Raw genomic sequence first — 26,232 nt, 5'->3', positions numbered from 1 at the left:
GTGCTTTCTTTCTCTCTCTCTCTCTCTCTCTCTCTCTCTCTCTCTGTCTTTTTTTTTTTTTTTTTTTTTTTTGGGANGGGGAGAGGGGCAGAGGGAGAGAGAGAATCCCAAGCAGGCTCCATGCCCAGCACGGAGCCTGACACGGGGCTCGATCTCACAACCCCGAGATCATGACCTGAGCCAAAATCAACAGTCAGATGCGTAACCCTCCTGCACCACCAGGTGCCCCATCTTTCTCTTTTTAAAGTGTTCCTGAGACCAAGTCCCTGCCATTGCTCTGAATAACCAATGCCAGTTCTTACCATCTCAGGATGCAAAAGTCTTCCTTGAGTTGGAGTGAAATCCCTCTTTAGTTCATTTCAAATCCATTCCGTCTTATTTTACACCTCCGGAAATGGAGATAAAAAGCTGTTCTTTAGGACTGTCCTCCACAGAGCCCTTCCTCTTGGGGGCCACAGTCCCCCTGTCATTTTCCCTGTCTCTTCTGTGAGCCAACCAGCAGTGATTCACTGACCCTTCCCAGTACTCCTCTAACAGGATTTTGATGGACGCTAGCGAGAATGTAAAGCTGATTTGATTTTCCTTAGTGTCAGGAGCACCCTCTTTGTCAGCTCCCCCCCCCCCCCCCCCCCCCCCGCCCCCANCCCTGCCAGTGTCCCATCAGTGTTGCTCCACTGCCTTGTGCCCTTGAAGTCACAAGTCTTTAATTCTGCAGGGGTGCTAACACTTTTCTTCCTGCCGGCAACACCTTCTCTAGCAGCTCACGTTTGACCTTGGCAGTCATAGCAGACTTTTCATTTATGGCTTCTGGATATCGTGTCATGCTGGGTAAGGCCTTCCCCCCCTATAAAATTGTTTTCTCATTCCCCACACCCAAAAAGGTGATTTGGGGCCTTCTCAAATCATACTTTTCCTGATTTCTGATCACCTCAGCCACGATGAATCTAGTCTTCCACATCTCTCTTCCCGTACGTTGTATACAGTTCTGGCCACTTATGCGACTATCTTATTTTTTGTCTAAGTAGTAAGTTCTGAAGGTCAGCAGTTGTGTCCTTGTCTCAATGAGAGTGTCCTGAATTTCACAGATCCCCAATAAATACTTGATTGTCTCATATGTATTCCCTGTTCTCCCTGCCACCCCCTGCCAAGAAGTTTGCTGTCATAACTGTGGAACTTCACTCTGTTTTTGTAAAAAAAAACAGTGTGAGGTTTGTCCCCATTTACCAGGTCTCTGAAATTTCCAAGCAGTTGGGATCTCACCTTGTCTAATACCTAACAGTATATTTTTGAAAAATCCTGAGTAGGATGGTGTCCAGGATGAAAATACTTGTCATGAGGCATTACTGATCTGTGAGCTTTATTATTTCAATAATCTGTACAAGGATGATGCATAGATCTCCAGAGTCCCCATCACTAAGCTGTGCTCACAGAGCACATGCTGTCACAAGGACCTCAGCAACGTGCTTTTGCACCATCCCCCTCCTGACTGCGGTTAGAACTTCGAGAACCCTGCACGCGCCGTATCCTGACATGCATCACACTCGCTCTAATTGCTTGCTTAATTGTCTTCCCCTCTCATTTCTAAGCTCTTTTTAAGGCAGGACTCGTGTCTGTCTTGGTCACCATGATGTCCCTAAGGCCTAACAGAGTGCAAGTAGTAGGAGCTCATTTAATGAGTGAAGGGATACGTGAATGAATGAAGTGTCCATGCTTTCCAGAAATCTAGATGTCTTGCCCTCTTGTGCAGCTTCAGAGAGAGAGGCCGCTGGTGCCTCTTGGTCATTTTTACTGCTTTCTTCCCTAGTTTCGTAGCCCTTGCAGATATCCATTTCATGTGAAGGGCGTGTCAGCAGCTTGCCCGTCTTAGGTGGAATTTTGAGTTATACCCTGGAAGTGGGGATGATTTTGCCATCTCCATTGACCCACCTCCTCCCGTCTTTTGAACTTTGTCTAGTCAGTTAACTAATCAGTGCCAAAGTGAACGGTGAAGGCATCATTACGTCCACTACCAAGAGCTCACATGTACTGAACATTTGCTGTGTGCTAGGCTCAGTGCTCAATGCTTCACGCAGAGGATCATTCGATTCTCTAAACAGCCCTGCAAAGGTAGGCATTGTTTTCGTCCCTCCTGTTATAGATGAAAACCTCTGGCCCCATATCATACAGTTAGCAAATGTCAGAGCCAGGGTCCGTCCCCAGGCCATCCTTTCCAGACCCCGTGTTCTGTTGTTAACTCTTGTGAAGTTGGTAGTCCTGGGCCAGCTTTCCTCTTCATTGCTGCACTGTTAATCACTTGTGAATGCTTCTGATAATTCTCATATGATCATAAGTCTGTCAGAGAGTAGTGGGCCCATCTTCAGGGGAAGAAACTAGGACAGGGGCATAGAAAGTCCAAGCGACTTCTCCATGGCCACACCAGCGTAGGATGCCTCCTTGCCATTGGTGGCCCCAACTGTTGCATTTGCTCATCTCCTCCTGGAAGGATATTGAGGTCGAGGGGGACCATCCCCTTCCCGACATGTTCTGAGCTCTGCGTGATGGGCACCTAAAGCGGAGTGTTACTCATTCGTTCGTATTCTGTTTCTGTTAGTGCCAAGTTAGACCAGGTCCCGTGATTTTCACCATGAAAGGTCTTCTCTGAACCGAAGAGAAGCATTCTGAAAGAAGTTATAGGGCATTATTAATACAATTACCTATAACAAAAGACATAATTTAACTTCCCACATCTAACAAAGAAATTCATTTGAAGCTTCAGGAACTCCAGCTGGAAGGGCAGAGCTCATCAGAGTGGGTTCTCCAGGCGGGGGGAGTGCGGGCAGGGAGCCGTGCTGGCTGCTTTGTCCTGGGGGACGCCTCTGTGCATGATGGAATACACCTCTTTCCCCGCTTCCCCAGCCCATCCCTCAGCCTCCACCTGAGGAACCCACAGCACTTCCTCATCGCAAGCACAGGGGTAAGAATGTTGGCTTGCGCTGGCCTCTCTCCTGGCCCAGCATACTGCATAGGCAGCACTGAAATTACACTTGATTTTAAACAATAAGAAGAGGTGACTATGAAAATAGAGGATAGAAATAATGACCATCCTAGTGGAAAGAAGGCCTTGGTGATTTTTTTCTGACTTCATCCAAAATGTCAGAAATCACTGTTATTTATGAGTGTGACATTGTGTCAATCCTCACTACAGTTGCATTCAACCACTTTTTCTTGATTGCACTAGAGAATGAGCTAGGAGAGAACAAACCCTGTATCCATACCCAGTCCTTAGAATAGTGCATGGCACAGAGTAGGTTCTCAGCAGGTGTTTCTTGAATGAAGGGACAGATGAAGAAATCGAAGACCCCAGGAATTAAGTTACTAGTCCAGGTCATATCACTTGCAGAAATTAAGGATTTGAACCCAGGAGTGCCCAGCTCAGTGGAGTTCCTTCTTTGTGATTGCTTGGATAGGCCTGTATTGCAGCAGTGAATGGGATATTAGAGACCCAAAGGTGTTTAACAAAACTGCAGTCTGAGATTCAGGAAATATGGGTTCTAGTCCCAGTGTGAAGTCCCAGTTTGACTGTGGAGGGAAAAAAAACCAAACAAACCCTTCTCTACACAAAGCCTCAGTTTTGTAATCCATAGAATGGAGGAATGGAAGCAGTACTCTCTAAGGGTCTAGGGGCCCTCACATACCCCTGGGCTGATTTATGCTTTGTCATCTCTTATACTCAGGAGGAGCTAGGGTCAGGGAATGACTAATTCATCACCCAAGCACCTGAGGAAAGTCGTCCTGTGTTTTATTTCCGGCGTGCACAAAAATTCAAGGATGACATAGTCTCCAGCCAGCAAACACGCAGAAATGAAAGTTAAAGAGAGAAAAGAAAGTACAGGCTCCACACAGTTTGGGGAGGGGGGTGGGGAGGAAAAACGAGCTTGGATTCCACTCCTGGGTTGATGCAGCATATAATCTAAAACAGGCGCTCAGGTTGATAACTGTGCCCAGATCCGATTCCCGGCACATTAAGAGCACAGCCTTTAAAAAGAAAAAGAAAAAAAAAGGCGTATATCTTTAAAGCCTGTCTTCTTACGTGTGATATTTTTGTACTCCTTTGGAGGTTGCAGAGCTAGGGCCTTTGCACCCCGCGAAGGCTTTCTTCCCCCTCTCCCTGGCTTGGGGATTATTGATTTGGAAGGCGAGGCTAATTTACATGTAAATAAATCTCGGTGCTGGGCAGCGGGACGGGACGTCCAGATGCCGCGACTGACTTGCTGACGTCACGGCTTCATTAGCATGCGGAGGATGCGGGCACTGCAACAGCGACTTCTCCGGCACCACCAACCTCTCCAACGACAGTTATTATTATTATTTTTTTTTTTTTTGGCCAAACTGCACATTTCCTGGTTCGGTGTCTTGGGCCCTGCGACCAGCTGACTGGTCGTCCAGGGTCTGGCTCGGGATCAGCTGGTGACGCTGAAGCCGGGGTCTGTGACTTCCTGCAGAAGCTGGGTTCTCAGGGAGGCTGTCGGATCCAAAGGAAGGGTAGAAGTCACACTTTTTTTTTTTTTTCCCTTGCTCGTTGGGTGCCCAGCAGGGTCTCCATCCAGCAGTGCTGTTTTCTATGAGTGCATGCAGGGCAGCTCCGCCTTGAGCCTGCTTCTGGCTTCGGGAAGGGTCTAGATTTTGAGAAGGGTTTCCAGAAGAAGATGCTTTGGCTGCCTGCGGTCCTGCTTGCCTTCTTAGAAGCCAGACCTGGGGAGAAAGTGAACTGTGGCAACTGACAAGCTCAGAGAGTCTGGTGGAAGCTTTCCCCCACCTGAAACTGGGCATTTTATCCTCCCTGGAGGTAGGTAAGAAATTTGTTCTAATTCACATATTAAACAACTGTGTATTTTTCTAGGGAGGGTGAGAAAGCTGGATGTGAATGCTTTGCATGAGGACAGGTTATTACAGCTCCATTATCTCCGTCAAGTGACATTTTTAGTGGTCCTGTGGCACCTTTTACCTTTTCTATGCTGATTAGAAAGCTCGCTTGCCAAGTGACATGTCACAGCTGTAGGGAGTACTGAAGAAACGCTGCCGTCTTCGTGCTTTAGAAGCAGCTGTTCTGTAAAAGAAGTGCAGCTATCTTTAAAAAATAATCATAAAGGGTTAAAGACCAAACACCTGGTAGTGTTCATGCACAGTAGTCCTTTCCGCTCAGGATGTCAGAAACCATTAGAGGGTCTGGGGGATGAGGACTTCGCTGAGACTTCCAGGTAAAGAAATGGTGCTCGGATAATTTAGGTTTAATTTTAGCCAGTGCTTTCATATTAGAAATGGTGACAGAGCTCGTGACAACGACTGCCCTACCGTATGTTCTCTACCTTGGGTTTTTGGAGGAGTGCTCCTAGTTAGGGCTCCTCACTCTTGGTGTCCCCAAAACCAATCATAGCATTACGAATCTGCCATGGAGTTCTTGCGATGAAATCCAGGTCTTTAATCCCATGATTCTTTGTTGTGTGGTCTTAGACTATGCCAGGGTCCGACTGGACTTTTATGAACCATAAATAAGCCGGGCTGGGCCAAATCACACCAGGGTAAGTGATCTGTACCAGATGCGATGCCATCCGCAGGTCCAAGCACAGCTCTTGTATAATTTAGGCACATATATTATTTCCCCAGCCAGAGAGAGCTCTGCTTCCAGGCAATGCGTCCGCGACCACAGTCAGGGGAGGGCTCCAGTGTGCCGTGAATGTATCGGCACGGACTGCCGTGTACCAAAGCTGCAGCTTGCAAGGCTGCAATTCGCTTTGAACATCTCTTTCCAGAGACTGTTTTAAACCATCTCCCTGAGACTTACTAAAGGAAGGAAGCAGCCCGGCCTCCTTGCTGGAGGCCGAATTGGCAGCTCTAATCCCGCTCCCCAGAAGGTTTATTGGCTGCTGATGGCTTTCACAGATGGGTCAGGATGAGTATCCCCCTGGGCTCCAGAGTAAGTCACAACTTTGACAGAATTACCATATTTTGGAAATTTGGATTTTAATGGCTCCTTGAGTGCTTGTAAAGGTTTTGCCTTTCCATCAGATGCTCTTTCCCCTCGGAAGTTCTTTTTTTTTTTTTTTTTTTTTAATTAAAACATGTTGGCTCCACTGGGCATTTCAGCCTATAAATAGTCACGGGGAAGCCAGAAATAATAAAATCACGTCCTTTGTAATGGCAGGTTTGTAAAGGTTCCCCATGCTATGTAGGGGAATAAATAGAAATGTAGGAAGGAAGATACATTTATGGAAGCCTAAAGAATGAGAAGGGAATTTAGAGGTGAGTCACTATTTAATGATGTTGACCGAGGGCTCAGACTCCAGATTCGGACAGCACTGAAGACACTTAGAGCCAGCTCCCTCTCTGAGGATTGACCCCTGCGTGTGTAATAGGGAGACCAGTAGGACCTATAGGCAATGCGATAGGTACATGGATTTAATGAGATGGCATGAAAAGCACGGAGCACAGTGCTAGCCATGGGCCACAAGCTCAGTAAATGCGAGCCGTTGTTATTGCTGTCCTTGTTTCCTTTTTACCACTATGCGTGTAAGCATTGTTGCTAAAAACAAGACGGTCTACTGGAAAGGCAATATGTTTACGTCCATTTGTCTGCATGGAGGTGTTACTGGTGGCAAAGGTGCCATCTGCAGTGACTCTAATGTCCACATCCATTCCCACTCAAGGGAACTTTCCACCCTATTGATCGAGTTGACAGAATCAAATGCATCATCCAGGGCTACTGTGTTTTGGAGAACTCAGAGTGACCGGCTGGTATCACGAAAATCATTTAGCACTAGCTGCGGCTCATGCCTGCTGAAAGAAGCTCTCCTGTTTTGGCAGCTGACGAGTCACATGCAGAAAGCTGTGGGATCCAAATTGGAATTGACGCAATTCTGGATTTCTGTTCACATTTCTCTTCAGTTCCAACTTTGCATGTGAGAGGCGGTCCTTTTCTTTCTTCTGCTCAGTGCAGACACTTCGCATTTTTTTTTTCTCCATCCGGAGAGGCCTTTGGATGTGGGCTTCAGCTGCTGGTTGGGTCCCCAGAAGTCCCAGGGCTGCATATATGTCGCGGTGTGGGTGACTCCAGTGTGGAGACGCGCTGTGGAGAAAGGAAGAGGCAGTGTTTGGTCTCCACTGACATGATAGGTCTTTTCCAGACTTGTGACTGCACGGCTCATGCCAGTTGAGTGTACGTTAGTCACTCAGTTTGACAGCTCTTTCTCCCTTTCTTCTCGACATCTTTCTTTGAAATTTAGGTGAAGTGGAGCTCCGACGTAGGGGTTTGAAGGACAAATGAAAAGTGACCAGAGGAGTCTTGCAGAAAATTTTTTCTCAGGAGACTCAGAATTGGGAGTTGGTCATTCTTGGTTTCTGTGGGTTTGCAGTAAAGTTGTGTTTTGCATAGAAAATTGTATTTCTGCCTTGACATCAGCCCGCCTCCACTCTCCCTGCTGGTGTATGTGATCTTGGGAGAGTTGCCTAACCTCTCTGAACTTTGGTTTCCTCATGTGAAAATTGGAAATCAGTTCCCCTGGATGCATAGCATGGCTGTGAAATGGTGGCTGTGATGTCCTTGATGGATTCTTGGTACCTCCTGGGTGTGGAACTTTCTTTCTTTCTTTCTGGTGCCGTTAACGTTCATATTTCCCATTTAGGCCCAACCTATGCACAACAGGAGGTAGGAGTTTAAATACTCATTTGACGGGGGAATGAAGGCCACAGAGGGATAAGCGCTTACCTTAAATGACACCCTGGTAATGAAGCTTGGGACCTAGCAGACTGTTGCTTCTGCTATACAACGGTTCCAAAGGCTCGGAGTTGGAACAGAGCTTTTAACCACCACACCGCACTGCCAGCCCTGAATTAGCAGCAGTGTCTGTCTTCAGAAGCCTCAAGACATGGTCCTCTTTCGTCTCTGTTGTTTTCAGACATATCCCAGTGAAAATGTTCTGTCCCTCAGACAGGACTGTGGCTTTCCTTTGGCCGAGGACTTTTCTTTTGTGTCTGAAGGCCCATGAAAAGCATTCTCTCTTCCCTCTCTCCCTGACTTTGTACTTACAAATCAGGTAATTGCTGGTGACCGTGAACTGTGGCAACCTGAGAAGCTTTGGGGCTAGGCACTGGGAAAATCTGGGTCCCTCATTGATGTTCGTGACTGACACTTGCCACTTTGCTCTGGTCCCAACCTGTAAAGGTTTTTAATGACACGTTCTTGTTTCTATACCTTGTCCGTGTGTGTGTGCGCACACGCATGCATGTTTGGATGATGCAGGAAAGAAAATGTTGGATAAGATCACACTTAGTTTCCAGCAACCTAAGTCCTCCGAAATCTCACTGGGGGCTTGGCCAGTTGAGTTTGGAGACTAGGTTTCCTTTTTCCTTTGGCCTGTTGTTTGAGCAGCTCTTTTGTTTGGAGTCTGAAGCCCGGAGGCTTGCTCGTTTTGTTATTTCCCTGGGGACAAGGCAGAGGGAGAAAGCAAGGAAAGAGAAAGGGGGGCGGTGGTGGGGGGCTAGATCGAGGAGTTAGGAGGAGGGGAGGAGGGAGCCAGAATGCGGAAGCAGCTGGGAGAATATCAGAGCAATCTCCAATCCACCATGAAAGCGTAAAGCTGAAGGTTCCCTGTGGGTAAAGTTGCAGCTCAAAGACTGGAGCCTCTGTTCTCCTTCAGCTAGAAATTCCTCTCCCCATCTGTCCTACAGAATTCATAGCGCAGCCATTTTAAATCCTCAGACCTTACTGGTGGCTAAACACAGTGTGCGTTTTCCACCAGAGCACCATGGACCATTTTGAAAAATGCATTAATTAAAAAGAGCACGTTTTCAAGTATGATATGAACCTGCCTTTCCTTGGTGGGTGTAGATGATAAACTTCCAATACATGTTTGGCCATAAAGTCTGGAAAAATCAGGTTGGCTGAACCAAAGACTCAAATTTTCTGAGCACTGACATAGAAGAGGAGATACGACACTAAAAGGGGCACAGAATCCAGAATCATCCCTGGTTGGAAGCGGGGACCTCAAGGAAGTCAGGGCTGGCCTCGAATGGGAAAGTGTTAACCCAAGTGGCAGGGCCTCAGAACAGCAGAGTGAACCTGGAGGAGGAAGGAAGAATGTGATTTCCTATATCCCCCTTCTTCCTGGTCCTAGCATTTGAGCTGCCATATATAAACCATCCTGAGGCTCTGGAGGGATCACAGGCATCATTTACTACTTGGAATATGGCACAGAGATGGAACCCAGGTTGGTACCTTTGGCAGTCTGGCACTCTGCATGCCTCATGATAGATGGCTGACTTGTATTCCCTCCATTCCTCTCACACAGGGAGCACCACTGGCCTCAGAGCCCCCCTTCCCCTGGGCTCCTTAAAATCAAACCTTGCAAATGTTATCTAGCCCCATCCAGGGTTAAAAGTAACTAGGACAGGAATTCTTAGCATTTCAATTCAACTGGGCAGGATGCCATTTTTCCAGCCCTTTTCTTGGCATCCGTTTGTCAGTTGTGAGTCCTCAGAGATGCTTGTTCAAGAAAGTTCCAGAACTCAGCTGAGAAAAACCGTACTTTCTGTGGTCACAGGGTCAGATAGGTTTTCAGAGTAGCTGTTAGTGTACGTGTAAGTATGTTGTGGGTGTCTGTGTATCTGTTTATGGTCTTTGTGTTAGTGTTTGTGTGAATGTATAGAAAAAGTCATAACTCTCAGAGATAGAGCACCTACTGTGTGCTAGCTGGCATGTAATGTGCTTTACATACCTTGCCCTATTAATTCTTGCAGCAGTTAAGCAGCTAGGGATTATTAGCTCTATTGCAGAGTCAAGAAACCAAGACTTCTAGAAGTTCAGTGACCTGCCCAAGGTTACACAGAGGGTAAAGAGTAAAACTGGGATTCATGTCCAGGATAATCATCATCCAAACCCTCAGTAATGTCTAACGTGCTTACCAAAGCGTCCACTGTAAATGTTTTTTCTTTACCTCCTAGATCGTTTCTGTGGATCTCTCATTTGAGAAACATCTCATTATTCAGCCCTCAAAATCCTTTCAGTTAATCTTTGGTAAGATTAGAAGGAACACGGAAGAGAATTTGTCAGGCCTCAAACAGAACACAGTGGCGTCTTCAACTCCGGTTTTGAATGTGGCTTTTCGAATGGAAGGGAGGTTGGTTGGAAAGTCAGTTAAGACACACGGAGGTGAGGAGTAAAAGCTAAAGGCCAGTGGAAGCGGCCCTTGGGTGGGCGAGAGGCAGCGTGGGAAGTTCCGCTGTGCTAAAATCGTAGGCGACCCTGGGCACCCCCAGCCGGAGTGTAGAGAGGGGCCGTGCTTGTGCATTTTTGACCCCTAGTTCATGTACGTCAGGTTCTAACTAGAAGGTATGTGTTTCCCTTTCTGAGCTTCTGTTTTTTCATCCCTAAAATGAAGGTCCTGAATCAATTCATCTGTAAGTTCTCTCCCAGCGCTGACCTTGATGAGCGTGAATTTTGAGAACGAACTCAGCCTTGTCGGTGGAGGTGTGCGATTTGCACTGTCGGCTGCCGTGGCGCAGAGAGCTGAAAGGTGGTCAGGTTTTCTATCAGGACCCGACCACTCTGGGTTGTGAATATGGCCTGCAAGATGAGAAGCAGTAGCTCTCCAGAGAATGCCTTGGAGTTTCCTGGAGAAACACCTGACCTTTGGATGTTTCACACTAGTGAAGAGGGGGTGTGTGCATCTCGCCCTGTGTTGCTGTTGCTCATTCAGTCCTAGAAGCCCTCCAGGGCTCTTACATACGTAGGCATCCCGCAGAGTGCCGGAGAGGAAGGCTGCCCCGGTTGAATGTGTAGACATGTTGGGGTGTTGCTAAAATTCAGACTCAGCATTTTTAACACGCTCCCTGGTGATGCCAGTGCTGCTCCTTCTTACCCACCTTTCTAATGGGCATCGAGTGCTGCACGGGAAGGAAAACGTAACTAAATTCAGAAGTCCCCGGTTCTCATCCCAATTATATCACTCCTTATTTGAGTAAACCTCAAAGAAATCACTTAGCTCTTACAGAGTTTCTCCTACAGAGTTATAAAAATAATTAATAACTAGCATTGAAGGCCAGGCGTTGTGCTCACTGTTGTGTGTGGCTGAATCTTATTTCATACTCATGGTAACCTTATGAGGGAGGGTCTCTTATCATCTGTATTCTATAGAAGCTAAGCACAGAGAGGTTATGCAACTTGCCCAAGGTCCACAGCTCATAAATCGTCAGGCTGAGATTTGAGTTGATGCCATCGGAGTCTGGAGCCTTCACAATAGATGGGAAAGATCTTGGAACTTATGTGTGTGTGTGTGTGTGTGTGTGTTTTATACACACATACTATTAAAAAAATACATTCATTTCTCTGGTATGCTCACCTAAATATTTAGGACACCTAAAATTAGAAGAGGTAGAGAGGTGTTTTCCAGATGAGGTCGTATTTGTCGTAAGTAAAAAATGTTCCAGTTTATGTAAATTAAAGCCGAATGCTCTGTGAAGTTTTGAAGAGCACAGGTGTTTGCCATGTTGTCTTGGGTAGTTCAGTTAGCCCCCCAAAAAGGTGTTCCCTAAGAGGAATGTGCAGAGGAATGGGAGGTTCTGGTTAACTGAGGTTTTGGTTATTTGGAATGAAATCCAAGTTAGTTTCCTGTCTTATTTTTGCCAATTTGGAAAATAGACCCAATCACTTTTCTGCCTTAATAGGAAGAGCAGGGTTACCCAACTGCATGTTTCTTGTGATGTAGGACATGGCAGCCATGTAAATTATTATCCTGAACATGAATTCCCAGTGAACTTGTTCTTCGGTGGAAGTCATAAAAGGTTGATTGCAAACATCCTGTGAATTTTTTATCTGTCACCTCACTGGACACCAGGCTGCGATCTGGCAGAGTAAGCAGATGTCTGCTTTCTCTTCTCCTCCCTGTTATTCCCCAGAAGCTACTATTTGATTGAGAGCGGCAGTCTTCTTCAGGTGGGAAACTTAATCTTATGTGAATGTGTGTGTCCCCATGTATGAACTCCATTCTTAGAAGTATCCCGACTGTCGAGTTAGCAGGGTGAATACCTAGCACCTGCCTCACCAAGCCCCAGTCTCAGTGATGAAACCCTACAGTCTGTTCCTCACATCCCAACAGGGTCTCCGAATCGTTCTCAGCCCAGCATGCCAGGCAGCCTGTACCCAGCCGTTGCACTTGGCCCAAGAGATTTAACCTGCACGCATTGTTGACCCTTAAAAACTCCCTGAAGGTTGATTCTCTTTTCAGTTTGGTAAATATGTATTAAACACCTAATTGCGAATACATATTTGGTAAATATGTATTAAACACCTAATTGCGAAGAAGAAATTCTGTTTTCCACTTGCTCTACATTTTCCTCGTCCCTCCCCAAAGTGGACAATGTGCAGGCCTATTGAAAGTCTGAGTTTGTTGAAGTTTTAGTTAATTAAAGTTTTAATAGAGTTTTTCTTCTTTCTCTGGGATATGCATCCTGTTGTTGTGATTATATTTGGTGAGTGTGGTTAAGGTTCCTGTCACTTTTCACCACCAGTGAATGTAGAGTCTTTCTCCAGCTTTCCTGCTGCAATGCTCCCGGAGGAATACCCACATTACAATGACCTGCTCTCTGTAGACATCCCCTGGGCGGTTCAGCCATCGGGTAGGTGACCCTGCATAGGAAATGGCTGCTTTGGGCTCAGCAACTGCACAGCGCTTGGCTAAAGCCCTCCCCCTGACAGCTTAGCCATCAAGAATCAGGAGTCAGTTTAAATGACTGCTTAAATTTACTCCTTGCCTGTGGGTTCATCATGTCAGAAGTCACCTGGAAAGCCTGTGTAGACTAGACGCTTGCCACCAGCTGGAGCAGTGAGTCCCCCACCCGTGTCTCATGCTTTCTGTGCAGGTTAGGACACTCTAAAACACCTGCCTCATTAGGAAGCAGGGTGAAAATGCAAAGCAAAGCATTCACATATTCCTCTCCCAACAGCGGGAGCTCAGGTTCCTGTTAGAACGGCTGCTGAAAGATGAGTAGGTGGGAAGCAACCTAAGCACTGGGCTCCACTGATCAGACTGACTTAAACTGCCTTCCCTTCCCTTTGGTCAGTTCGGCTGCCTGACCTGCTGCCTAAACACCACCATGGTTTTGCCCTGGCCACGCTTAAAAGTTGTTTTTAAATTCTGTACCATCGAATTGCTAAGGTTCGGCTTCCTAAGTGGTAACTATGATATCATTTGCTATTTTGAATTTTTAAAAGAGAGTGAGAACTGGAACATCTGCGCCATGCAAGGCGCTGTCTCTGTCCTGTGGGGGGTGGCGGAGAAGGCCTTTTCCACTCAGCCAGTTCTCAAAACCACAGGTGTTTTAAACTTGGAATCCAGGAGTACCAAAGGGCCAGCAAAGATTGATGAAGTTTTTGAAATTAAATGCAAAATTTCTGTGAATGTATATATGTAGGGTTTGGGGGGGGGAGTTGTGTTTTCTATTTTTTTAAAGGGAGAGGATCTCAGCCTTCATCAGATCCCTAAAGACATACAGTAACCCAGAAGATAAGAACGGCTAGATCTACTGAACTGCCATCTACTAGAGGGAAGATTGTTGTAACCTCATCCAGGAAAATCTCTAAAGGTTACTAAGTGACTGGAAAAAACGCTCCTCCTGCTCTACGGAAGGGAGCACAGCACTTTTCTGCCTGGCTACCCAGGAGCTAATGTTAACCTCTGTGGCACTAGAAGGAGAAGTACCTGGAGCTCTTTCATTTTACAGATGGGCAGATTGAGGTCTGCGGTTTCAGGTGCCAAGGCCATGGCAGTCTTTGTTTCTTCTGTGTTTCAGAGACTTTTTGGTATTCTATTTAACACTTTCATAATTTTTTGAACATTTGCTTTGGGTTAGGTCAGGAGTTTTCAATCTCTCAGTATATTCAAGGCATTCTTTCAAAAACTTGACATTTTGCCACACACTTAACAGAATTAAATTACACTCTAGTTATGGTTCGATTCTCAGTCATTCTCAACAATAAGTACTTTCTTCTGTGCCCTTACCTTACTCTTTGCCTACTTTGATTTTATCCAGGAAAAAGGCAATCTTTCTCTGGTATGATTTTGATGGCATACTTCTGATCATATATCTAGTAGACTCACACTCTACATCTCTGGCATCGTTGTAACAATATACATTTTCAGTTATTGCAGAAAATAAGTATAAAGAAAAGAAAATTTTACCCAGCGATCATAATCTTGTTTGCCTGGCCATGAAGGGTTCAGAGACTTCTGGTTGAGAACTGCCAAGCTAGATTCTGAACTGGGCATTAAAGATTCAAAATTTTAAAGAACTATAGCTGTTGAATGCTTATTGTTCTAAATACACGATAAGCTCCCTTGTTTTAAAAACAAACAGCTTGTGGAAAATAGATTCTAGGAGGGCAAAGCTGGAAGCAGGGAATTAGAAAAGTAGGCTGTTACAGTAGCCGAGGTAGGAGGTCGTGGTTAATTGGACTAGGAGAGCAAAGGCAGGAATAGTGAGAAGAGCTCATGAAGCAATGACGAGACTCATCCATGCTCCGAGGAAGTCCATGGTCTGGACCGTTGTTCAGTGTGACAACTGTGCCAAAAGTGTGTGGGTGTGGGTGTTTCCAATAGGCTTGGCAGGTGGGGGTACGTCCAGGGGGCATACATTCCTCAACCGTCACCTTATCAAAATCTGAATACAACAAATTCTTAAGTATTTTCAAACCCTTACTCCTGTAGACCATGTGAATTCAATTCATCAAGGGCTTCTTTCCAATAAAATATGAAACTCGGAAATGTTATTTTCTTTCCATGTACTTCCCCCTCTCCTCTCGCTGCTGCAGAATGAGGAAACTAGTTGTGGCTCAGAACAAAACCACAAAAACCATTCCATAGATCCAGCTTCCATGGAAGGAAAGTCAGCGTCTTGCCTTTTTTGCCTAGCCCCTCGCTGTGGGAAACCCTGAGAAATTTGTTTTGTTTTGTTTTTTTCCCTTGGACTTGACTGAAGCCAGGTCTCTCCTGAAAATAACGTCTTCCCTATTGTGTCTGACTCAATCTGAATTGAGGGGCTTTACTTCCAGCTTCGGTATTTGGTAAACACCCAATTTCTTGATGTTCTTGTTTCCCAAATCTGCTGGGGTTGTCTTGAGCCTTTGGCCTCATTCACTGAGGAACATGGATTTCTGGGAAGTTTCTGCCTCAAGCCCTTCAGCACGGATATTAAAGGGCCCCTGTCAAGTTTTGAAGGGTGTGACCATTGCCAGAATCCCCACAAGCCAAGCCCCTGAGGGATGCTGTTGCCAGCTGGCCCATCGCCATACCAGAAATGGCTGGATTTCAGTGGTTCTCTGTGTATGGAGCTGGCTGAGTTCCCCTGGATGAAAGGCAGCCTAATATAAACTGAAAATGTTATTAATAAGCAGCCACTTAAGAATTTCCTATGACTTGCCAGTGATGTGGGGGCCTCTATGTGAGCAGGGAGAAAAGCACAACTTGTTTTACATGGATTAGGGGACCGGTGCCGTCAGTCTGAAAGGGCATCAAAAAGGCATTCAGGTGTTTGGTGAAGGGCTCTGGAGCCCAACGGATCTCGGTTTGCATTCACATTTTCATCACCTCCTGGCCGTGGGAGCTGGGGTGAATTCCAGACACGCTCTGAGCCTTGGTTTTCCCATCTGTAAAATGAGAAGAATAAGGATAATTTCCATTTCATACTGTGCTTTGAAGATTGAATAAGGAAATGTGGAAAGTGCTTAGCATAGAGCCCAGCATACAATCAGAAAATATTTTCTTAAACAGAAAAGTTGGGGGGGCGTCTGGGGGGCGCAGTCGAGCATCTGACTCTTGATTTCAGCTCAGGTCGTGGTCTCAAGGTCATGAGATTGAGCACCCCGTCAGGCTCCAAGTTCGGTGGGGAATCTGCTGGAGATTTTCTCCTTCTCCCTCTGCCCCTCCCCCCACATATGTGCTAGCGCTCTCTCTCTCTCTCTCTCTCTCTCAAATAAATCAATTAACTAAAGAAAAATAAAAGAAAAGTTGGGGAAATCATACCCTAGAATTGGAACCAAATGGACTTTACTTATACTGCTCAGGGAGAAAAAAAGTATTTGGGGTTCTAGACACTCCCAAAGATAGGACTTGGTGTCTCTGAGCTTCATTTTATCTCTGTAAGGGCAATAATAGCCCTTGCTATTCTTATTAACCTTGTAGAGGTTCAAAAAGATAATTCAAAGGGTTACCTGAAGTGAAAATGCTTCTAAAGTACGTGATTAGTCCCAGAGGGTCGATAATTTAATATGTAACCTGTTCTGCCTTATTGTATTTTGGTAAGAAAAGGAGGTCATTTGTGTGACCTTGAAATATTATAAGCTTGCTAAAGACAAGTAATTCTTTAGTAAGGATAGTAATCAAGTTACTTGCTCAGTCCAGCACACCTTTAAGTATATAGTAGGTGCTTAATAAAAACTTATAGAAAGGACTTAATTTGCTCCCTATTTTCCATTGATCTATTTTCTGTCCTAACTGGAATACATTAGTATGATCTAGATTAACTTCAGAGAATAGGAACCATGACTGCTTTTGCTTGTTTTATTTTCCATCCTTCCACATAGCATAGGACATGACATGCTGGCGCATAGTCAGGTTTCACTTTCTGAAGCATGCTGTATGTATCCACTGTCTAATCCTAGCAGCAAGTCAATGGAGTGGAGGAGTGGGGATTTGAACCCAAGTCAGTGTGCCTCCAGAATCAAAGATCTTCATCCATTGCATGATATACTGCCTTTAAGTACTTAGGCAATATTTAATTCCTCAGATCTTGTCTTCCTGAGATTAGCCGACTTCTTCTACTAGGGAGGTAGAGTCTAAACAAGTAATTCAGCAGATGGCATGGAAGAAGGAGGCAAACGAAGAGGTATTTTGTGGAGTCTTCTAGTCCTTGCCATGAAGTTTGGAGGCGAGTGTTAGAATTCAATTTGCAGTTACTTCCTCAGAAACTACTCTCCTAAAGGACTCATCTGGAAAGGAAGTGTTCTTGGAACTGACTGTGCTCAATGACCAACCGAGCAAAACCTATGTGTCATAAAATCACAGTAAGCATGTGGACAAAGTGAAGTTTAAATTCTTCCAGAAAGAATAACCATTCGTCTACCTTGGTTTATTCTTCGTAGAGCAGTGGGTCTGACAGGGAGCTAAGGAAATCAGAGCTTCTCTAGATACCCATCGCCTTTCCTGGGGATGCAGTGATGCAGGTAGCCGTGTTGCTATGGAGACACCATCCGTGGCCAAGCTCTTCTCCTTTGAGGGCTCACTGTGTGTACTCATTATGATGCTGAATAAGGTAGCTGTGTGTTTGGTAGGCAGATTCCTCACTGGCCAGGGAACATTTTTACAGTGCAGTCGACACTCCTTCACATGGACTGTTATGTGTAATTCTCCACCTGCCTTCTTGCCGCCATCTTTGACTCCTCTCCATATCTTTATGACACCTTGTTCTCTCCCACCTCCATGTCTTTTATTCACCTATTGGGAATATTCCTTTCCTCTCTTTTTGCTTAGTATCCTCCTAGTTGGCAACGTTTAGGTCCAGCTTCCTCAAGGGGGACTCCCTGACTCCTTGGTGACCAGGAACTCTCTGTAGCACAGTGTCTGGCACATGGTAACTTTTCTGTTAATAACTCTCCTCACAGCAAAGTCACAGAAAATGACTTTCTGTTTGGTTTGTTTTAAAACTTATTATTTTGAAAAACTGCAGTGTTACATAGTGTTCCCAGAACAGTGCAGTGAACCTCCATACATTCTTCTAGATTTCTCTGTTGTTGACATTCTGCCACATTTGCCACATGTTGTCTCTCTCTCTCCCCGCACATGCATATATATATTATTAATATTCTAGCTTAAGCATATGAAAATAAATGACAAACATCATCCTTTACCTGATCATATCTCAACATGTATCTTTTCGAAACAAGGACATTCTCCTCAGTATCCCCCCAAAGAACTCTTCGCTTTGAAATGTATGTTTTAGTTCTTTGTGACTGTATCTTGGTGTCCGAGTCAGACAGGGACTTTTGTTTTTTTTGTTGTTGTTGTTTTGTTTTGCTTTAATCCCTCACAATACCTCCTGGGATGTATAATACATAGATGTTCAGTGAATTATTTTTAATAAATGAAGCTGCCTGCAGCAAACATTTTTGGTATTCTCTTTTTCCCCCTTGGCACTCACCAACCCAGTTTACTGTGACCCATGGGTCCCACTGTAGTAGGAAGCACAGCCTGCCCGTCTTGCCTGTGGGTAAGCCGAAGGGCCCCATGTACGGTCCTCACCCAGTTGGTAATTGGTGGATAACCACCTCCGCCTCTTGGACTCTCCAGTGACACATTTCTGAGGCGTGTTTCAAACCAACTTCCATAGCTCCTCAACTGAAATGGGTCACAGTTGTCCAACGCTGCCACCTGCTCATTACCTCACCTTATGTTGGCATCCTCCCCTTTGCCCAATTCCCTTTTCGATTTCCCTGTCAGGACGTTTTGGGGATAAACCACTATGATTCTTTACACTCAGATACCTCCTGAGGATCTGATTGTGGGGACAGCCAATCCAAGGCGTTGTCCCTCAGTTACTGTGACATCATACTCCTAAATCGAAGTATGGTAAGAGAGGTTCAAGAGAAGTTTTTCTAAGAGAGGTCATGCAGGAGGCTTATTTTTCAAAGGGAATGTTTTCTACTCAGAAATTACCAGATAAATTTAGAGTAGGGAGCTGTGTATATTTGCTCATGGAAATATGAATTGACATATTACGAGAGGAAACCACTGCCACTGAAAATTACCCTCTACCAACTTTGGCGGCGCCTGGGGGAGAGAAGCTCCTCTCGGTGCAGATGGCCGGAGCCGCTGGAGCCCGGGCAGAGGGCAAGGAGTCGGATGGAGCCAGGCAGCGTGGTCTTGGCTCTCAGCACACACCAGCCTCCTACCCAGCTGGCCCTGTCACGGTCTCGCCCTTTAGCTTCTGTGTTTATTAGGAAACTATTTTTCCTTTCTCACAGAGATAGGAATCTTGCTTCCAGACATGGCGAGTGTCAAGGGTCATGCCTGGGTCCCTCATTCAGACTGAGTGTTTGCCAGAAAAGGGGGGGAAGCAAAGTATTGTGGCTGGGGGGGAGGGAGTAAAGGAGCCAGTCAGGCTGCAAATAACAGGATATGCTGATATCTGGGTATCAAGACAGAGAGACAGGAATTTCAAGGAGAAGGGCACAAGGGAGAACAGAGAAACTTGAGGCACACACTTAGATGTTGCCATCCCCTGAATTTCACATCTGTGCTTGAGCATTGGGACAGGCAGTGGCTGATCCGATGTGGTCACTGTCATGGAGGCCCACAGTGATGGGGGAGGGGAGGCCGCACACCACCTCCTGTGAATGCCTCATGCCACACTCTTCCCCACCTCAGGGCCTTTGTGCTTGCTTTCCTCTGCCTGGAGAACTCTTGCCCTGGGTTCTCTCAGAGTTGCCTCATATTCAGTATTCTGATCACAGCTCAGATGTCACTGGTGCAGGGAGGCCTGTCGTGACCCATCCTCAGTCCCTCTCTTCCTCATCTGCTTGTTTATTTCCATCATGACACTTACCACAATCTACAAATGGCAAGTTTACCTATTTGTTTACCTGCCTTTTGTCTGCCTTCTCCCCTGCAGCCTAAGCTCCATGAGATTAAAGCAGGGGTATGTCTCTGTCACTGCTCTCTGCCCAGCATCTTGGTACTGCACCTTGCATACCGTAAGTGCTCATTCACTGTCGTCTGCTTGGATGGTGGGTAGGTTGCATGGGTGGATGGATATGGAAGAATGGACAGATGGATGGACAGATGGATGGCAGGATGGAAGGATGCATGAAAAAAAGAAGGAAGGAAGACTTGGCCACTCTGCTTACCACAAGGTGGTAGAAAGATCCCTTGTCTGGGAGTCAGACAACATAGGTTCTCGTCTATACGACTTCAGTGAAGTCAGATACGAGTTGACAGCCTTAATTTTTGTATCTGTGCAGTGGATTCGAATGCTAACTCGACAGGACTGCTGAGAATGAATAAATGAGATAAACTGTGTAAAGGTCATGCAAATACTAATCCTCTGTAAATGTGAGAAATTACCCTGGTAGCAGGAATGTAGCCACCGTGTTCAGCCACCGCCAGTCAGAAAGCACGTGTGGGAGTGGAGAGGCAGGAGCCTGCGCCCCGCAGGTCAGAACTGTCATATTGAGCCCTTGGTCCTTTGGGGACAGTGTCACCAACTGGAACATCCTCACGTCATTTCAGGCCAGCCCCACCCATGTGTCTCCTGCCTGCCTGCCTGCCATTCTGATGATCCTCCCCGTGTGTTTGGTGAGGGATGCAGAAGGTGCTAGCAGAAGCCCCATGCGCAGCCTATAGAATCATGGGACCTGTGCAGTTTCGGAGGGAAGCAGCTGGTGCTCTGTGTCAGAGCTCCATTTTGACAGCTTTGCCTTCTTCACGACAGGATCATGTCAGCCGTCTCTTAGGGCCGGCAGACCCCACTTGCAGCCCTTGCCGGCTTACTTGAAACACAGCACAGCAATGCCTTTTTCCAATAACAACACCCACTGTCTCTTCATTTGTTGACTTTGGGGTAGCCTGCAGCCCCATAAAAGCTCTTCTCACCCACACACTTTACCCCCGAGGAACACCCAGGGCAGGTATCCCCACAGGACAGCGAACTCAGAACAACGTTCACCTCATTTTAGGCTGGCTCTTTGCATGCATGTGAAAAGTTGATGCTCTCATTGGAAACTTAAGGAAATTGGGCAACAGGGGAGACTGCGAAAGTCGAGCTCCTGCCCAGCTCCTCCCGAGTCCATCCAGCCCAGGGTGGATCCTCCAGGTGGTTTGAGGTGATGTCAGTTGCCACAGCATTGAGAGTATGTGACTGATGTACAAAGACCCCATTCACAGCCAAGGCTTAGTGGTTTTAAATTATCCATGCCCCATCTCTCCCCACTTGCACAGAAAATTGAAAGTCGATAGCTGTTGAAATCTGGTTTTCAGATGTGTTTTTATCTGACGGACCTAACTTAACTCTGTGATACCCGTAAATATATATGCAATTCCGACATTGCTGGCATCTTCCTTGCTACGTAAGTAAGTTCTCTAATCCTGTTACAGGGCACTGGATCAGAACAAACTCACTTATCTGGATTGAATAATGCCCTTCTCTTTGCCCAGAGTGTTGTGTGTACGTGTGTGGGTGTTCTGGCTCATGCCTTGTCATTCTAGGCCAGCCTTGTCTCTTGGTACTTGCTGATGGGGAACACATAGAATGAAATCTGGTCTCCAGTTTCTTAACACGAAGGAAAAAAGAGGACCAGCAGCTGTTTCTGTTTAACAGTGATTATCCCTGGGATTGTGAGTGTTTTGAAATATTTCTCTTCTTGCTTATCTGCGATTCCCGATTCTCTTCTACATTAACTGTGTGCTCCTTTTTTTTTTTTAAGAGTAAGGAAGCAGTAACTTTATAATAAGGAGAAAATGTCTCCCCTTTTCTTCTTATTAAGAATAAAAGAAGTTTCTGTTTTGTTTTGTTTTGTTTTTGCCTTCCGTGAGCTGTAGTCATGGAAGAATTCAAATACAGAGGACACATCCGTTACGTAGCAAAAAGCTAAGGGAGACTTTGGATTATTTTATCCCTTGTGTTTTAACAAAAGTGTATTTTCCCACTCTGAGCTCGGCAGCCTGAGGTCCTGCCACGTGGCCATGTGTTCTGTGTTGCCCATTCCTCATCAATCACTTAGTGTGTGTTGTGGCTGGGTTGCCTTTTAAGCAGTCTGCCCTTTGACCCTTTGCATAAAAGTGGCCTGAACCTGATCTGGCCATGAACTTGGGACCCAGAAGCCCACAGCACAGGGGAGGTGGAAGGCAGGAGGCCAGATGGCAGGGCTGGCACTGAGACACCCCTCTGGTGGCGAATGTGATACTGCCTCTCTCCAGCACTTTTTACACCCATGCCCGGACGGGTACCCAGCTGAGTGACAGGTGGGCTTTGTGATGTCGGAGTCTAAGACATGACAGTCAGGAGGGATCACCATAGGTTCCCTGGAACAGTGTTAAAATGTATGTTGCCCAGGGTTCCTGAGACCATCAGGTGTGTTGGTAGAACACACACATTTTCAGATCATTCCCTGACTCTGCTGTTCCCTTCCAACTGGAAGGCCAGCAACAGAAGACGGTCCAAGGCTGCGTCAGGGATGCTGGGAGAAATGCACTTCCTGGGCCCTGTCTCAGATCTATTGAATCTGAGTCTCCAGGTTACCCCACTCCTCCCCAAGCATCTCCATGTAATGTCTTGGCAACCTGATATATCATTTCCCACGACTAGAGTCATTAGTCATATGAAGAGTTTTATGATTAGGAATTGTCTTTTGAAAGGCATTGATAGCCCCTTTTGGGGGGAGGTCTTTCCATCATCTCTTAGAATATTGAGCATCTAATTCACATGTGGCTAAGCGCTAGGAATGACCTTGAGCTGTTGAGGGAAGTACGCTGGTTTCTGAACTCATGTTCTTGGGATATTAGGGCCATGAAAATGCCCGAGTTTGGAAAGCAGGTTGAGCTTGAGAGAAGTCGGGCCTCCTTCCCTCACATAAACTTGGGTAGTTCTGTTTTATATATTGAGTGTTCACATAGGAGTTCTTTCACAAAAGATGTTTTCCTCTCATTAAAAGAAGGGAGCAGGAGGGTGAAAGAGAGAAAGCCATTTTTTTAAAAAGGACTTAAAGGGGGTGCCTGGGTAGCGCAGTCGTTAAGCATCTGCCTTCGGCTCAGTGCGTGATCCCAGCGTTTGGGGATCGAGTCCCACATCGGGCTCCTCCACTGGGAGCCTGCTTCTTCCTCTCCCACTCCCCTGCTTGTGTTCCCTCTCTCGCTGGCTGTCTCTGTCAAATAAATAAATAAGAAAAGCTTTAAAAAAAAATAAAAATAAAAAGGACTTACTAATGTTTACAGTGCCGTCCGAATCTAGCATCCTGCAGTTTAGGACACGAACTTGTCAGAATCCTATTATAAAGGAGGGGGATCCCTTTTTTGCCTTCATCCTGTCACTTCTCACACAAAACAAGACATTGTGGTTCCCAAATCAGTGTTGTAAATAACCCGTCAACATTTGCAAGACAAGACCCCACCCCCCGCACAGGCACCCGGTCTGTTTATAATGAACCCTTCCGCAGCACGGTAGGTAAGTTAATGAGCATAAATTAGCAGTTCTCCAAATGGTGTGGCCATGGGCACGGATGACCAGAGTACTCTGAGATAGTTAAAAGGAGAGCCTCCACCTGCCCCCCAGTATTGTGTATTCCATGAAGAGCGGATCATGGCTTCCGGATGTGGAAGCAAATACATTAATAGCTGCGACTTTGGGATGGGGGGGGGGGTTGCAGGAGTGGTTGCCCGGCAGAGGGAGGAAAGGAAGGGGAATGCTGGATCATTGCTCTCGGAATCCTGCCTTCTTCCCTGGAAACCTGTCATTCACAAACCCAATTATGTGCAGGTAACATGTCAACTATGACAGAATGAAACCAGTGCACACTTTATGTGGTTAGTTTTGGTTTTGTTTTTTTTTAAATGAAATCCTGCTATACTAGCAGGTTCTATTTTCATAAATGTCTTTTTTTTTTAAGCCAAATCATATATTTCCCCACACACTCCTGAAAAGCTTTAATCAGTGTGTCGAAAGAGAGAACTGTTGGGTGTTGCTGTGTACGTGTTGCCAAGAGGGGGAGAGAGACATGAGGATCAAGAGAAATCGTCTTGGCCTATCTCTGACCCTCTGCTCCTTTCTGAGCATTTGGGCCTTGGGTTCCCCATTTGTAAACAGGGGTTATTAAATTAGTCTTTCCAAAGGCTGTCATGGAATCACTCAGAGATTGAAAATTCTTTGTAAATATAAATGCCTTGCCACGGGAGTGCCTGTTAATTATGAATGAGAAGCGGAAGGCAGGCAGCTAGCAGGGAAAACAATACATGAGGTCCTCATGGTTTTGATTTACCATTTTGTTTTCTTTTTTCTTCATTTTCTCTTTGATTTTGATTTTTCTGAATGCGTTTGTTGTTCAGGGGGGCAAAAGGGTGTTCTGTGATTGGTATCAGGTATGCCTTCTGCAGTTAATTGTTGGAGTTCAGGGGTCAGGTGAATCCTACTTTGAGTCTCTGTTCTGCTCACCATGTAGGATTTACTTTGAACATGGTGGTTGATCTCTCTGGGCCTTCATTTTCGTCTCTGGAAAGTGGAGATGATATTTTCTTTCTTGGAGGACTGGTGTGCAAATCTGGGCTAATGGGTATAAGGTATACGTAAACCAAATTCTGTGTTCTGGCCTTGTATGCACGCTCCCCAGTTCGGATCACCTTCATCCTGCTTCACCTTTCTTGTATTCCCAGTGATCAGCATTTTTAATATGCTATTTGATCAAATTATTTGTTAGGGGGGTTGCTTATGTTCCAGGAAGGCAGAGGTCCGTCCTTGTTTGTTTGGGTTGCATTTTCTGAGTGCAAGAGCAGTGCCTGGCCCATGGGAGGTGCTTGATGGGTGTCGGGTGACGAAATCAGCCCTTAGCCCTGTTGCCTTTCTCTATTCTTTTCATAGTTCTACTCAGTGAGATTTTGGATCTGCTTCTGTAATTCTGTATTTTGCTTTTTTCTTGTCTTTTTTCTTCTCCTGGGCCTTCAGTTCATTAGATTATGTCCATCAAACACTTAAGATTATATTATTACACTACTTCCCTGCACTGCCGAATACATGAGTTGCACAGATGAATATTCTGGAGACTGAATTTGGTAAAAATTCTTCTACATTTTGTTTGGAAAGTATTGCTTTCTAGTATAAGCCATTAGTCACCAAAGAGCTTCCTAAATTTGCTTAAACACACTGAGGTGTTGTTTTTTTTTTTTCCCTAAGTCATTAACTGGTATAAAAATAATGAGGGAAAAATCTCTGACCACGTCCTCACACCCTTGACTTCTTTACAGTAGCTGGTTAATTAAAGAGTTACTGTTAAAATGGGCTCTGACTATTTTTAAAAGCAGCAGCCAGGGTTTGGAAGAAACCTCTTTGAGTTTGGAGATGCAAACCAGAGCCAAGTGTGCATTCTGTGTATATTTTCAATCTGATGAAAAGCAGGAAGTGGGAGAATCTGACAAGCCTGAGTTGGCTGAACTAAAGTGATTTTGTTTCTTGAGTACATTTTGGTGTCAAAATTTAGGCACAAGACATTAATAGAGTGAGGACAAAAACCAACTGATCATCTTAATAGATGGAAAAAAGCATTTATGTAAACCCAACACCCTTTTGTGATAAAAACAACACTCAACCAACTAGTGTAGAAAGAATCTTGTTCAACTTTATGAAAGGCATCTACAAAAAGCCCACAGCTGAATAATACTTGATGGTCTTAAGATCAAGAACAAGACAAAAATGTCTGCCACGGACACTTCTATTGACCATTGTGCTAGAGGTTCTCGCCAGGGCAATAAGGCAAGACAAAGACATAAGAGGTATCAAACTGGAAAAGAAAGAATAAAACTATCTCTGTTTGCAGATAATATGATCTTGTATATGGGAAATCCTAAGGACTACAAACACACACACACACACACACACACCCATGCTCTTAAAACTGGAAAGACAAGTTCAACAAGATTGTATGATGCAAGATCAATGTACCTGTACTATTGGTGTTTCTACACAGTAACAATCTGAAAATGAAATTAAGCAAACAATTCCATTTACAAAAGCATCAAAAAGAATAAAATACTTGGAAATAAATTTAACAAAAAATGTGCAAGACTTCTGACGAAAAACACAAAATAAGCGTTGAAAGAAATTAAAGTAGACCACAATAAATGGAAAGACATCTTTTGTTAATAGATTGGAATATCTAATACTAAGATAGCAATATTCTCCAAATTGATCTCTAGATTCAGTGCAATTCCTATCGAAATCCCAGCTAGGTTTTTTGTAGAAAATGGCAGGCTAATCCTAAAATTCATATTTCATGATGTAAATGCCAGGGACCCAAGAGAGCTAGCACAGTTTTTTGTGAAGGACAAAGTGAGAGGACTCACATTCACAATTTCAAAACCTGCAAAACTACAGTGATCAAGACAGAGTGGTATTGGCATCACGTAGACAGATAACTCAATGGAAGAGAACTGAAAATTCGGGAATAAGTGC

At 45.3% G+C, this 26,232-nt stretch overlaps 1 protein-coding gene across 9 annotated transcripts in view; it reads left to right on the top strand.

Annotated features, from left to right (window-relative positions):
• PRICKLE2 (prickle planar cell polarity protein 2) overlaps positions 1 to 26,232 on the top strand; it is a 314,648-nt gene that overhangs the window by 199,666 nt on the left and 88,750 nt on the right. Inside the window, exon 1 of one of the 9 annotated variants that reach the window (XM_002923067.4) lies at positions 4,537 to 4,825. The exons of 7 other annotated variants lie outside the window; for them this stretch is intronic. The gene's annotated coding sequence lies outside the window, so the exon portion shown is untranslated. Of the gene's footprint in view, positions 1 to 4,536; positions 4,830 to 26,232 lie in introns of those variants that run through there. One more of the 9 variants, XM_019803603.2, reaches the window with a different exon arrangement.

This window comes from Ailuropoda melanoleuca, chromosome 4, assembly GCF_002007445.2.
Source record: "Ailuropoda melanoleuca isolate Jingjing chromosome 4, ASM200744v2, whole genome shotgun sequence".
NCBI classification, from domain to species: domain Eukaryota; kingdom Metazoa; phylum Chordata; class Mammalia; order Carnivora; family Ursidae; genus Ailuropoda; species Ailuropoda melanoleuca.
This window is presented reverse-complemented; position numbering and strand designations above follow the sequence as displayed.